This window comes from Malus sylvestris, chromosome 11 (genome assembly GCF_916048215.2).
Source record: "Malus sylvestris chromosome 11, drMalSylv7.2, whole genome shotgun sequence".
Taxonomy (NCBI): Eukaryota; Viridiplantae; Streptophyta; class Magnoliopsida; order Rosales; family Rosaceae; genus Malus; species Malus sylvestris.
This window is the reverse complement of record NC_062270.1, coordinates 17,712,045-17,722,018: the sequence shown is the minus strand read 5'-3', so window position 1 is coordinate 17,722,018 and position 9,974 is coordinate 17,712,045. Positions and strand designations below refer to the sequence as shown.

Genomic DNA, 9,974 nt, shown 5'->3' with positions numbered 1-9,974 from the left:
TATAAAAAGGAACTTGATTTGAGACAGAGAAGAGAAGATGGTGTGTATGGACGTGTGCTTAATATTTTATGTGAGTAACATTCTCTTTACATTTCATAAACACCATTCAATAAATTTGAGTAAAGGTTTTGTTCAATTCAATTTCATTAGTTTGATTCTAATTCAGTGAATAAATTTTCTTTCATAGTTCATTCAATTTGTTTCATTTTGTGATTTGGATTTTGAAAGTGAGTAAAGTTTCTGTTTGTTTGCTTGCTGCAATTATTGAATTTATGCCGCTACAATATTTGTTTCCTTCTGTTTTGTCTTCTACATTATGTCTATGTAGAACTACCATTTGGATCAAGTGAATGACAACTTTCATGTATATTTTTGCAGGATCTACACATGATTAGGACGTCTTCAACTTCTATGAGGACGAGCAACATTGTAATGGATTTGAAGAAGTATTCACACGATATGGAGACATCGTTCCCCATCTTTGACTCGCAGGTATTGCGGCCTCTAGCCACCATAAGGGTTAATCTGTATCTTTCTTGTTTCTTATTGCATGGCCTACATCTTTTGGACCAACTATTAAGATGGCCATGACAAAAACAGAAACCTCACCTTCCATTCCCCTCAAAACAACTTCCATTTCGAATTGCAACCTTCAGTTGAACAGCTGCTCAGTTCTCTTAGAAACTACTAACGAGAAAATCTTCTGAAAACCACAAATTCGGTGCATATTCAAAGAAAATCTTAATCCTAGAAAAGATTGGGTTTCTTCGTGAGTTTTTTGGCCGATTTTGCGTTGGTCATTTTTTGGTTTGAATATTATGTCTTTAGAATTGTAAATTTTCCAAATTGATTTTTTGTGAAAATTTTGTTTTAGTGATTTGGGGGGTTTTGTTTCCAGGAGGAGATCAACTTGTTGGTGATGAGGATATGCAACAACAGAGGTGGTATGATGATGCATTTGCATTTGATAATAAATGTGAGGAAATTGACTGGTAATTAACAATATTACCATTTAGATGCATGCCTTCAGTTGTTCTTATTGAAAGTATTTAGTTGAATTCTACTATTTACAGCGAACCATGTAATTCTGAGAGGAGAGATTTAAGAGCATTACTATGTTTTTAGTTCAATTTAATGATGCAAACTGCTATTTTCCTTTGCAGTTACATTTATTTCAAGATATTGCACTCTTCTTTCAAACCCACAGCATCGGGCGGGCATTCATTGCTAGTTATCAACTATTTTTCCGAACAACAAATAGGAAGATTGGAATGAAAGGCGTCCATTGTTTAATAGATAGGACAAAGGCCTTCTAAACCTTTGATATGGGTGAGGATCCCACCAGAGCGCCTTCTACATCTAATGGGCCATGAACTAGATTAGAATCATTCTCAAGCTTCATAAATTTTGAAGATTGGCAGCTGCCGCAGATAGAAAAGTTTCGAGCCATCGATTCTTCATATGATCGGGAACCTGAATTGCTTTTCTCCTTGTTCTTCTAGTGCTATTTTGTGCGGGTTTAGAACTCTGTGAAGCAAGTGAAAACATGCAATAACATCGTAATCATTTAGGTACGTACGTGAATATTGTCAACAACAATGTAAATGGATGTTTTGCAGCAAATTACTTCTACATATGAATAATTTATGCGCACACATCAACGGTTGAAAATCACCTTTTTCAGGCTTCCCGATTGCCTAAGAAAAACTCTTTAAGCATTTACCTTAAGTCTGGGTATGCAATTACTCAAATTGAGCATAAGTTAATTCATGTGCTTTCATCCACTTCTTTGCATCACTGAGTGATCGGAATCGCTTTCCAGTTGGAATATGATGGCAAAACTGCATTTTGGATCCCTCCGTGTCCCCAGAGTGGTGTTCACTTTTACTAGGCAAAGTAATTAACTGTAATTAATCCAAGATACATTAATTTGTTAATGATAGAATTAACCTTCTTTTCGGTCCTTGGTCAACTAAGTTGTTAAACTAAAATCATGTTTGTTTAAATATTTTGATGAAAGTCCTTAACATCATTGTAATAATTACTTAAAAATCAACAATAGAGTAATAATGTTCTTCACATACATATATAGTTCTTGCAAAAAACAATGTGTACACGCAATTATTAATATTTTTAAACATAACTATTAATATATTTTAAACATAAAATAAATACATATAATTAGCATGAGTACATTAAGTAACAAGTATATGTGGGTAAAACTAATTTAAAAATATGAGTACATCTGAAAACTTAAAATTATGGAATACAAATCAAGGTTAAAAACATGAGCTAGCGTATAATGAAATTAAAATACATAGGTAGAAATTAAATCTAAAAGAAAAAAATTATTTGAACAAAATTAAAAAAATGTACAAAACTAAAAATAGAAATATATGAAAAATATTAAAAATAAAATAAAATAAAATAAAATAAAAACTCTTGGACCCAACTAGTATTGGAGGCTGCATTTAGCATAGAGAAATTTTATTTAAACCCATGTAATATCTTTCTACACCTAACTTAAATTTTAATGTTAATTGTCTTTTTTACCCGATTGCATAATTACTATTAAGTACAAAATAAAAATAATAATAAAACTCAAATTTATCAATAAGCCCACAAACTATAATAATTAAACCTTGTCATCACTCATTGTTTATCCTACGTTCATTCCGCCTAAAACCCTAATACCTCTTATAGAGAAAGGCAAGCTTTTTTATTGATGGATGGTGATTTAAAGTTTTGAATCCTCCAACTAAGATATAACTCGATTTATGGATTTGTTGTTCATTTGATTTCAATTTTTTTAGATTTTAGAAGATGAGTCTTTGGGTTTCAGTTTTTTTTTATCAATCTTCGATGGTTTGTTAAACTTTATGCAACAATGAATTGTTGCAGACATTCTCCCGGTATCTCTTTGCAACCCAAAACACCAAAAGGACTTACAGACATTGCAAGGACTTTTCGATTCAGTTTGCTTTTCTTTGGGTCAAATTTCAAACTTTTGATATTATATTTTTATTCTTTTTCTCTGCTGCTGCCATCTGTTCCCTTCCCATCTCTTCCTTCCTCCCTCATCCTAAATTTTTCGGATATACACAAAATATCATCTGTTAAGTTTAGTGGCTATGATTCTTCAATATTTAGGCATTTTTTTTCAGAATTTTCTCAAGGCTTCGGCATTGTTGATCTCTTATTAATCCAACATATCAAGGGGCTTTAGTAATTTCTATTTACATCAATTGGCACCAAAGTCGTACGAGAGTTGGAAGGAGAGGGAAAAGGAGGCTAAAGAAGACAGAAAAGGAGATGCGGATGCGATTCGAGGTGGTGAATACATGTATGTCTAATGGACTGATGCGATACAATGCAGGCGAACCCCTATAATGGGTTTGTTGCTTTGGGTCGGAAAGAGATCCTCTCTGGATCTCTCATTCCAAAGATCATGGATCAAGTGATCTGGGCTTTTAAAAATTTGATCCAATGACTAAAAATTATTATAGCTTCTAAAAGGTTTTACTAACTTCTCTGTTTTTAGCCGTTTGATCAAATTTTAAAGGCTCGGATCACTTGATCAATGGGCTTTAGAGGGAGAGATCTGGAGATGATCTTTTTCCCTATAGGTCAATCACTTGGTACAGTTTTCATGTGGAAGCCTACAAGCTCTAGTCCTCTACTTAGACTTCTGTGTCACAAGGGAGTCGTCTTTGCAATTGCATTCCACCATAATGGCCCTCTCATGGTGAAATTTGGGAAAGAGAAGAAAATTAAGCTTTTGGACTTGAGGAAACTTGAGGATGAACCGCTCCAATACATTTCATAATGCAATAGGGTTAAAAATTATGTGGGTGTAAATGATAAATTTACACGTTGAATTGGGTTTGTGAGGGTATTTTAGATAGTAAATTTGGGGTTAGAGAGATATTGGTAGTTTGGTTAAAAATCAAAAGGGTGCAAAGAGTAAGTTAGGTGCAAAAAGAGGTTATATGGGTTCAAATAAAATTTCTCTTTAGCATATGTCCATTAATTAGTTAAAAAAACATTCATCTTATACCAATAGAATGAAAAATAATATTAACATTTATGTTTCTTGTTCTTGATTTTTCTATATAGATATATAAAAAATTTAATCCATGTAACATTGTCATTAATTTTTTGTAAATGACATCAATATCCATATCTAATGCCCCTTATTATTCGAAACATTATTTGTGTTTATTTACTTTACAATTTTCCTCTTTCCAAGAAAAAAAAAATTGCCCCTTATTAGAACAAACTTAACACCTTCAACCCAATTGCACCACTTCCACCTCCACCCTCCACCTTTCACCACCTGCCATTTCACCACCACCACCTTCACCACCACAACCCCCATCACCCTATAGCCTCACCACCACCACCGCCATTCACAATACACTCAAATTCTCTATTGTATTTCCTCTCTGATTCTACCACAAAAATGAAAAACCAAAGACAAAATGGACATCAAACAAGTCCTATGTTTTCAAATCATACATTTTTTTTCATTTCACCTTCATGAAGCAATAATATAAACACGTTCAAAAGAAAAATAAAATTGTTGAAAGCAATTGCAGGAAACAAAGTAATATCATTACAATGCACATTATTAAAATTTTAATCCATAAGTTAAAAAAAGAACAAAAAAGAGTGATAATATTTTTATTATTGAACATGTACCTCTGGTAAATCATCAATCCGATTTAGAAATTTGTATGCTAGAAAATTGATAACCAGAAGCATCTGCAGTTTCGTCTTGCCCTTCATTAGCCTCTATAAGTAGCGTCTTTTTTCAGTGAAATTGTGCACTAACAAATTGCGTCTTCGGTCCTTTAATAGATGCAATGGAATTCTTTAGAACTGGTTTTGAAAATAAACAGTGGGTTTAAATCTGTGGGCGGGATAAAGTTTTGAAAAAATGATTTTTGCACTCCTGTTTTTTGCTATCCACTCATCCCCTTGCTTTTATGTCTAAATTATTCCCTTACTTATTGAATCTAAAGGTTAAAATAAAATTAAAAAGTAATCAGGAACAAAAAAATAAGTGCAAAAATCATTTCTGTCTAATTTATTCAATGCCTTTATTCATTTTCATTTTCCTCCAAACATTTTTGGAAAGTATATATTGGTCATTAATGGGATGAGGGACCATGATTTTTCAAGATTGGAGTAAGATAGGTCAGAATACATGTACTTTAGAAGTCCGTTCATGAACTCAACAACTTTATTCATATTGCACTTCTAAGAGAAAATAATATCTAATCCTAGATACCCTCTTGGATTCTCCCAGTTTAATACGGATTCCATATCCTAAAAGGTCCATTTCCCGACTAGTATAAATACTCTCATATAGGGAATAACTTTGGTAACGCAACTCATTCTTGCATACTCCTTGCTTATTGTATTGCCCACGACTTGAGACTCAATATTGCTTACTACCTTGATCGTTGAAGAGTCTTTGTCACATCTCAACTCGAGATCCACCACATCTCGGGCTCAACTCCAATGTAGCACGATATTGTCCGCTTTGGGCCCCAACCACGCCCTCACGGTTTTATTTTTGAGAACTCACGCGAGCAAAACTTCACAGTGGGTCACCCATCCTGGGAATGCTTTGACCCTTTTCTCACTTAACTTCGAAGTTCCGATGGAACTTGAAGCTAGTGAGCTTCCAAAAGGCCTCGTGCTAAAGGAAGTGAGCATGCACATATAAGGCATAGAGGATCCACTCCCTTGGGCGATGTGGGATCTAACAATCTTTGGTTGGTATCATATTGTACCTTAAGACAATTCATGGTTGCTTTCTTTCTTACAGTTAGCTTGACTTGTGTAGCTCATCTATATGTGGTGGTGCGCGAATTTGATTCCAACAATTAGTACTTTCATTAAGAGCTGAACTCATATTTTCCCGACCAAATCACTCTACTAAATCGGCATGCCTGCTAAAGATAGTTCTAGGAGCTCTAACGCCCATACCAAGGGTGGAAATAATCAACCTCTTAACACCTCTGTCGTTTTGACAAACAATAACGTCCTGATGGCAAAGCTCCCCACACCATGGGCTAGATTTGGGAGACTCTGATGAAGATTAGTGCCTCTATCATTGATCTTTAGAAGATTTCAAAGGTTTCTTACCCTGAGAACCGTTCGCACTTTGTTAACTAAGAAGGGTACATAAAATCCCTAGATAATGCTCGTAGAGTCACTCTCCAAACCCAAGTGCATCTCTTCAGACTTAGTAACTTGAGTACAATAACCTCGGACAAATAACTTATTCTGCTGATGCTTGTTCTAACCCCAACACCAAGCTCACACTCAACATGGTTGGACTGTAAGTCATACCTCTGCAAGGGGATTCGGATTCAATGCAATCTTAATCCCTTGGATACTGCAAAAGCCTTCCTTGTGGTTATTAGGAATGTCGATCCAGAGTCATTTGAAAACTAAGAGCGGCGCATACCATTGAACTGTAATAACCCTAAGGATGCACCAATTAACGCTCAAAATCAACTCTCTAGCAAAGTTTTCCCCAAGATCAGCAAGGTTGTAGCCATTCACCTCTGTCCTATTGCAAAGGTAGAAGAAATGTAATTATTCCACTCGACCAAAAAGCTGATGACATTTTCGACTGAGATGATAGAGCTCAAAAAAAAATTCGCCTCAAACCAAGATGGGAGGTACAATTTAAAAAAGTGATGAACAGAAGACTTCGCCTCCTTTTTCCCATTAGAATGACAAGAGACGAAGTATGGATAGGTCAACTTCGTCTCATCCAAAGAAATACACTGCTTTGAATACCAAAGTCAACAACATCCTTTATAGCATCAAGGGAAAGCCTTTTCTTAAAATGCCCAAACCTCTTACTGATCATTTAGTCAAGTAAAATCGTAATGAATACTAATCTTTCCACCAATCCTCTGAGCACACTACTCAAAATTTCGGAATGCTTCTCGATCACAACGAGGAGCTGCTTGATCAGAGATATTCTTGGGAGTTCATGAAACCAAAGGCCTAGATGGAGGATCCTATTGAAATGAATGACAGGGTTAAGATGGACAACTCTGAATTTACTTCGAGGAAGATGATCGGCAACTAGCTAAGAAGCTAACCCTTAATATCAACTGCATTTATGGGCAACATAAGTATCGAGGCAACACCAGAAAAAAATAATGAATGCAGTATGGAAAATGATACAACAAACCACTCCTGATTTATTCCAATATCTTTGATGTTCTCTGATTAATAGTTGGAAGATGTGCACTCTCATTATGTTAACACCCTGGTTATAAAGGTTCAGATCTCAAGTGCGATGGTTAACCAAGTGCTAATATATAATGGATATGGAGTTAACCTCATGTTTGAAAAAGCAGCAGAGAGGATGAGAATTCTAGATTGTATCAATCAAAGTAAGATTACTCTACATACGTTCGTGGGTACTCAAGTCCGATTAGTCGGGACAGTTAAGCTAGCAGTTCAGGTGAAACCCTATAACATTATAGTATACTTCCATATCATGGACTATCTGACTCCGAATAAGGCCATCTTGGGCCAAAATTGGCTTTACAAGATGTGAGAAATTCCATCATTGTACCGCTAGCTACTTTGATATGCTGCATGTGATGAAGTAAAGGATATTAAACGTGATCAAGCCATAGCTCGCTGCTATGCTGTGAAAAGCATGAATATGTCTGAAAGTGAGAGCGAAGCTCTACAACTTTAAGAAGATGATCACATAGGGAACTTCGACCACCAAAAGATAGAATATCACAAATATTTGCTCATATTACGAAGAACCTTTGATCAAACTACTCGTAATTTGATTCTTTTGTCCTAACTAAAAACATACAAGAATATTTGAGCATACAAGCATACATATAACACTTTAAAGTAAGTATGCACTAAAAAACAATCCTAAAACCCATGACTTTCAAAGCCTAGTGAATGGTGAACCACAAGACTCTTTAACAATATGAAAGAGAATAAAGGATTTTGAGATTCATTACCCTTAAAGCTCATCCTTGTTTACACAAGGGATTCACCCAAGTAGAGGGCCTTTAAGTCACCTCTTAGCTCCTTGGTTCTTCTTTGTGATTTTTGCTCCCTTGATTCTCCTTTGCTCCTTGAGGATGCGAAGAAATGAACTCCAAAAGCACCAAAGGCTTGGTGCCTCTAAGTCTCTACACCAATGATGTAGTGTAAAGATAAGATAGATTACCTAGGAGAAGTTTGATGCTAATAAACTCTCCTAGGTATGGCCGGCCTCCTTGTAGAGAAAGAGAGAGTGAAATGTTTCTCCTTTCTCCAAAGAAAACAATGAGCTTTTGCATATAACTTCCTTTTAATAATCCCTCAAACATGAGTGGCAACTTGAAATTATGCAAACCAACTCACCAAGGCCGCCTTCCCTTAGTTCCTTAGGGTAATCTCCCATTTTGTTTTAGTTGTCATAGAACATAAACATAATGGGTCTTGTGGACCAAAAACCCTTTTGGGCCTCAAAGCCCGAAACTAACTTAAATGTCCAATAAGAACCTTTCATATAATTTATTAACTAATTAATTAATCTTGATCATTCTTAATTAAACTATTTAGTTGCTTTTCCATCTCATTTTTATATTCACATTCATCCTTACTCGGTGTACGATCATTAGATACGCAGCTAGCTTTTATACCGTTCTTCAATTTGTAACACCGTTTCTCTCTTTTTCCTTTTTTTAATTTTTTAATTTTTTTAATTTTTTTTTATAACTATACTTCTTTAGTACATATGCTTGGATGGAGGCCTTGCTTCTCCAAACTCGAAGTGGACTACATGAGCGAACTAGGTAGCAAGATTAATCTCGAAAGGGACTTGCAGGAGAAGAGCTCTAAACTCGAAGAACTTCTAGACGCCGAACGAGCCTGAGGCATCAAAAAGGGTACCTTAGTGGGGCATTTGGACGATACTAATTTGGTGAAGGTCCAGGCATTAAAAGCTAAGGAATAGGCAGAGTGATCATCGGTGTCCAAGTAAAGTTCTTGGGAAGTTGACCGATTTATCTTTCAATCGGACTTGGACGCGACTTGGTGGGAAGTGGATCAAAGGGAGAAGTTCTAGATGGAAGTCCTCCAGCAGAATAAAGCGAATCTTGGGGAGATACGGAGCTTGTATAAAAAGGCGAATAACCGGAAGTACAATCAGGGCTACCTCGCTGGTTACACAGGTTAAGATCACCATAACGAATAGGACTCTGCTCGTTTGTTAGTAGAGATTTGGGAGGCTGATTTGTGTATACTTTCATCTTTTACGATTGAGGCACAAAGCTTGCGATATCAAAGGGAAGCAAGTCATCATTTGGTTCTGAGGAGTCATCAAAGAAAGCTAATCTGGTTGGGGATGCATCGGATGTGGTTGCTGATGACAAGTTGTAGTTGTTCAGTCTGTTCTTCTTCTTGATCGATCTATTATTTAGCTAGGATGAGAGCCTATCCTATTCGTAACTTGAACTTTTTTTGCCTTAGGTCATGAGCCTTAAGCCTTTCCTTCATCAAAGCTTTCTTTTACCAGTGCATAATTTTCCCAATAACGTTTGTCTTTCTAAATGATTCTTATCTGAACAATTGAGTGTTTGAATTTTTTTTTCATTTCTTGCTTCTTCGTCGCAAAACGTATCTTAATCCAACAATCATTCCGAAGTAAACTAACTTCGAAGTGGTAGGTGATAGAGCGGAACACGAGTAAGCATGTGGGCTTGGGATAGAGCTTAAAAGCCTCCCTTGGTGATGTTCATTTGGGAATAAATCACCTCCCAAGCTTAGTGTCTATAGAGATATTCATCGCAATATCCGAAATACCAACTTACTCTGGTACCAGGTATTAAAATATCAAAACCATGGAAAACCTCTTGCTCTGTACTTTCATTTTTGCATTGACCAGATTAACGCTGGGATAATGTTGCCTAATATCTAGAATG

General features: G+C 35.9%; 1 long non-coding RNA gene across 2 annotated transcripts; it reads right to left on the bottom strand.

Moving 5' to 3' along the window:
- Window positions 1-1,085: 1,085 nt before the first annotated feature.
- On the bottom strand, window positions 1,086-8,310 carry LOC126589202 (uncharacterized). Of its 2 annotated transcripts, XR_007611764.1 has the most exons (4): window positions 8,025-8,310; window positions 4,702-4,851; window positions 1,724-1,904; window positions 1,086-1,527 (listed from the first exon to the last, which is right to left on the bottom strand). It is a non-coding gene; the product is annotated as an uncharacterized LOC126589202 (long non-coding RNA). The 2 variants fall into 2 exon arrangements; XR_007611763.1 differs by lacking the exon at window positions 8,025-8,310 and having other exon boundaries at window positions 4,702-4,954.
- Window positions 8,311-9,974: the final 1,664 nt, after the last annotated feature.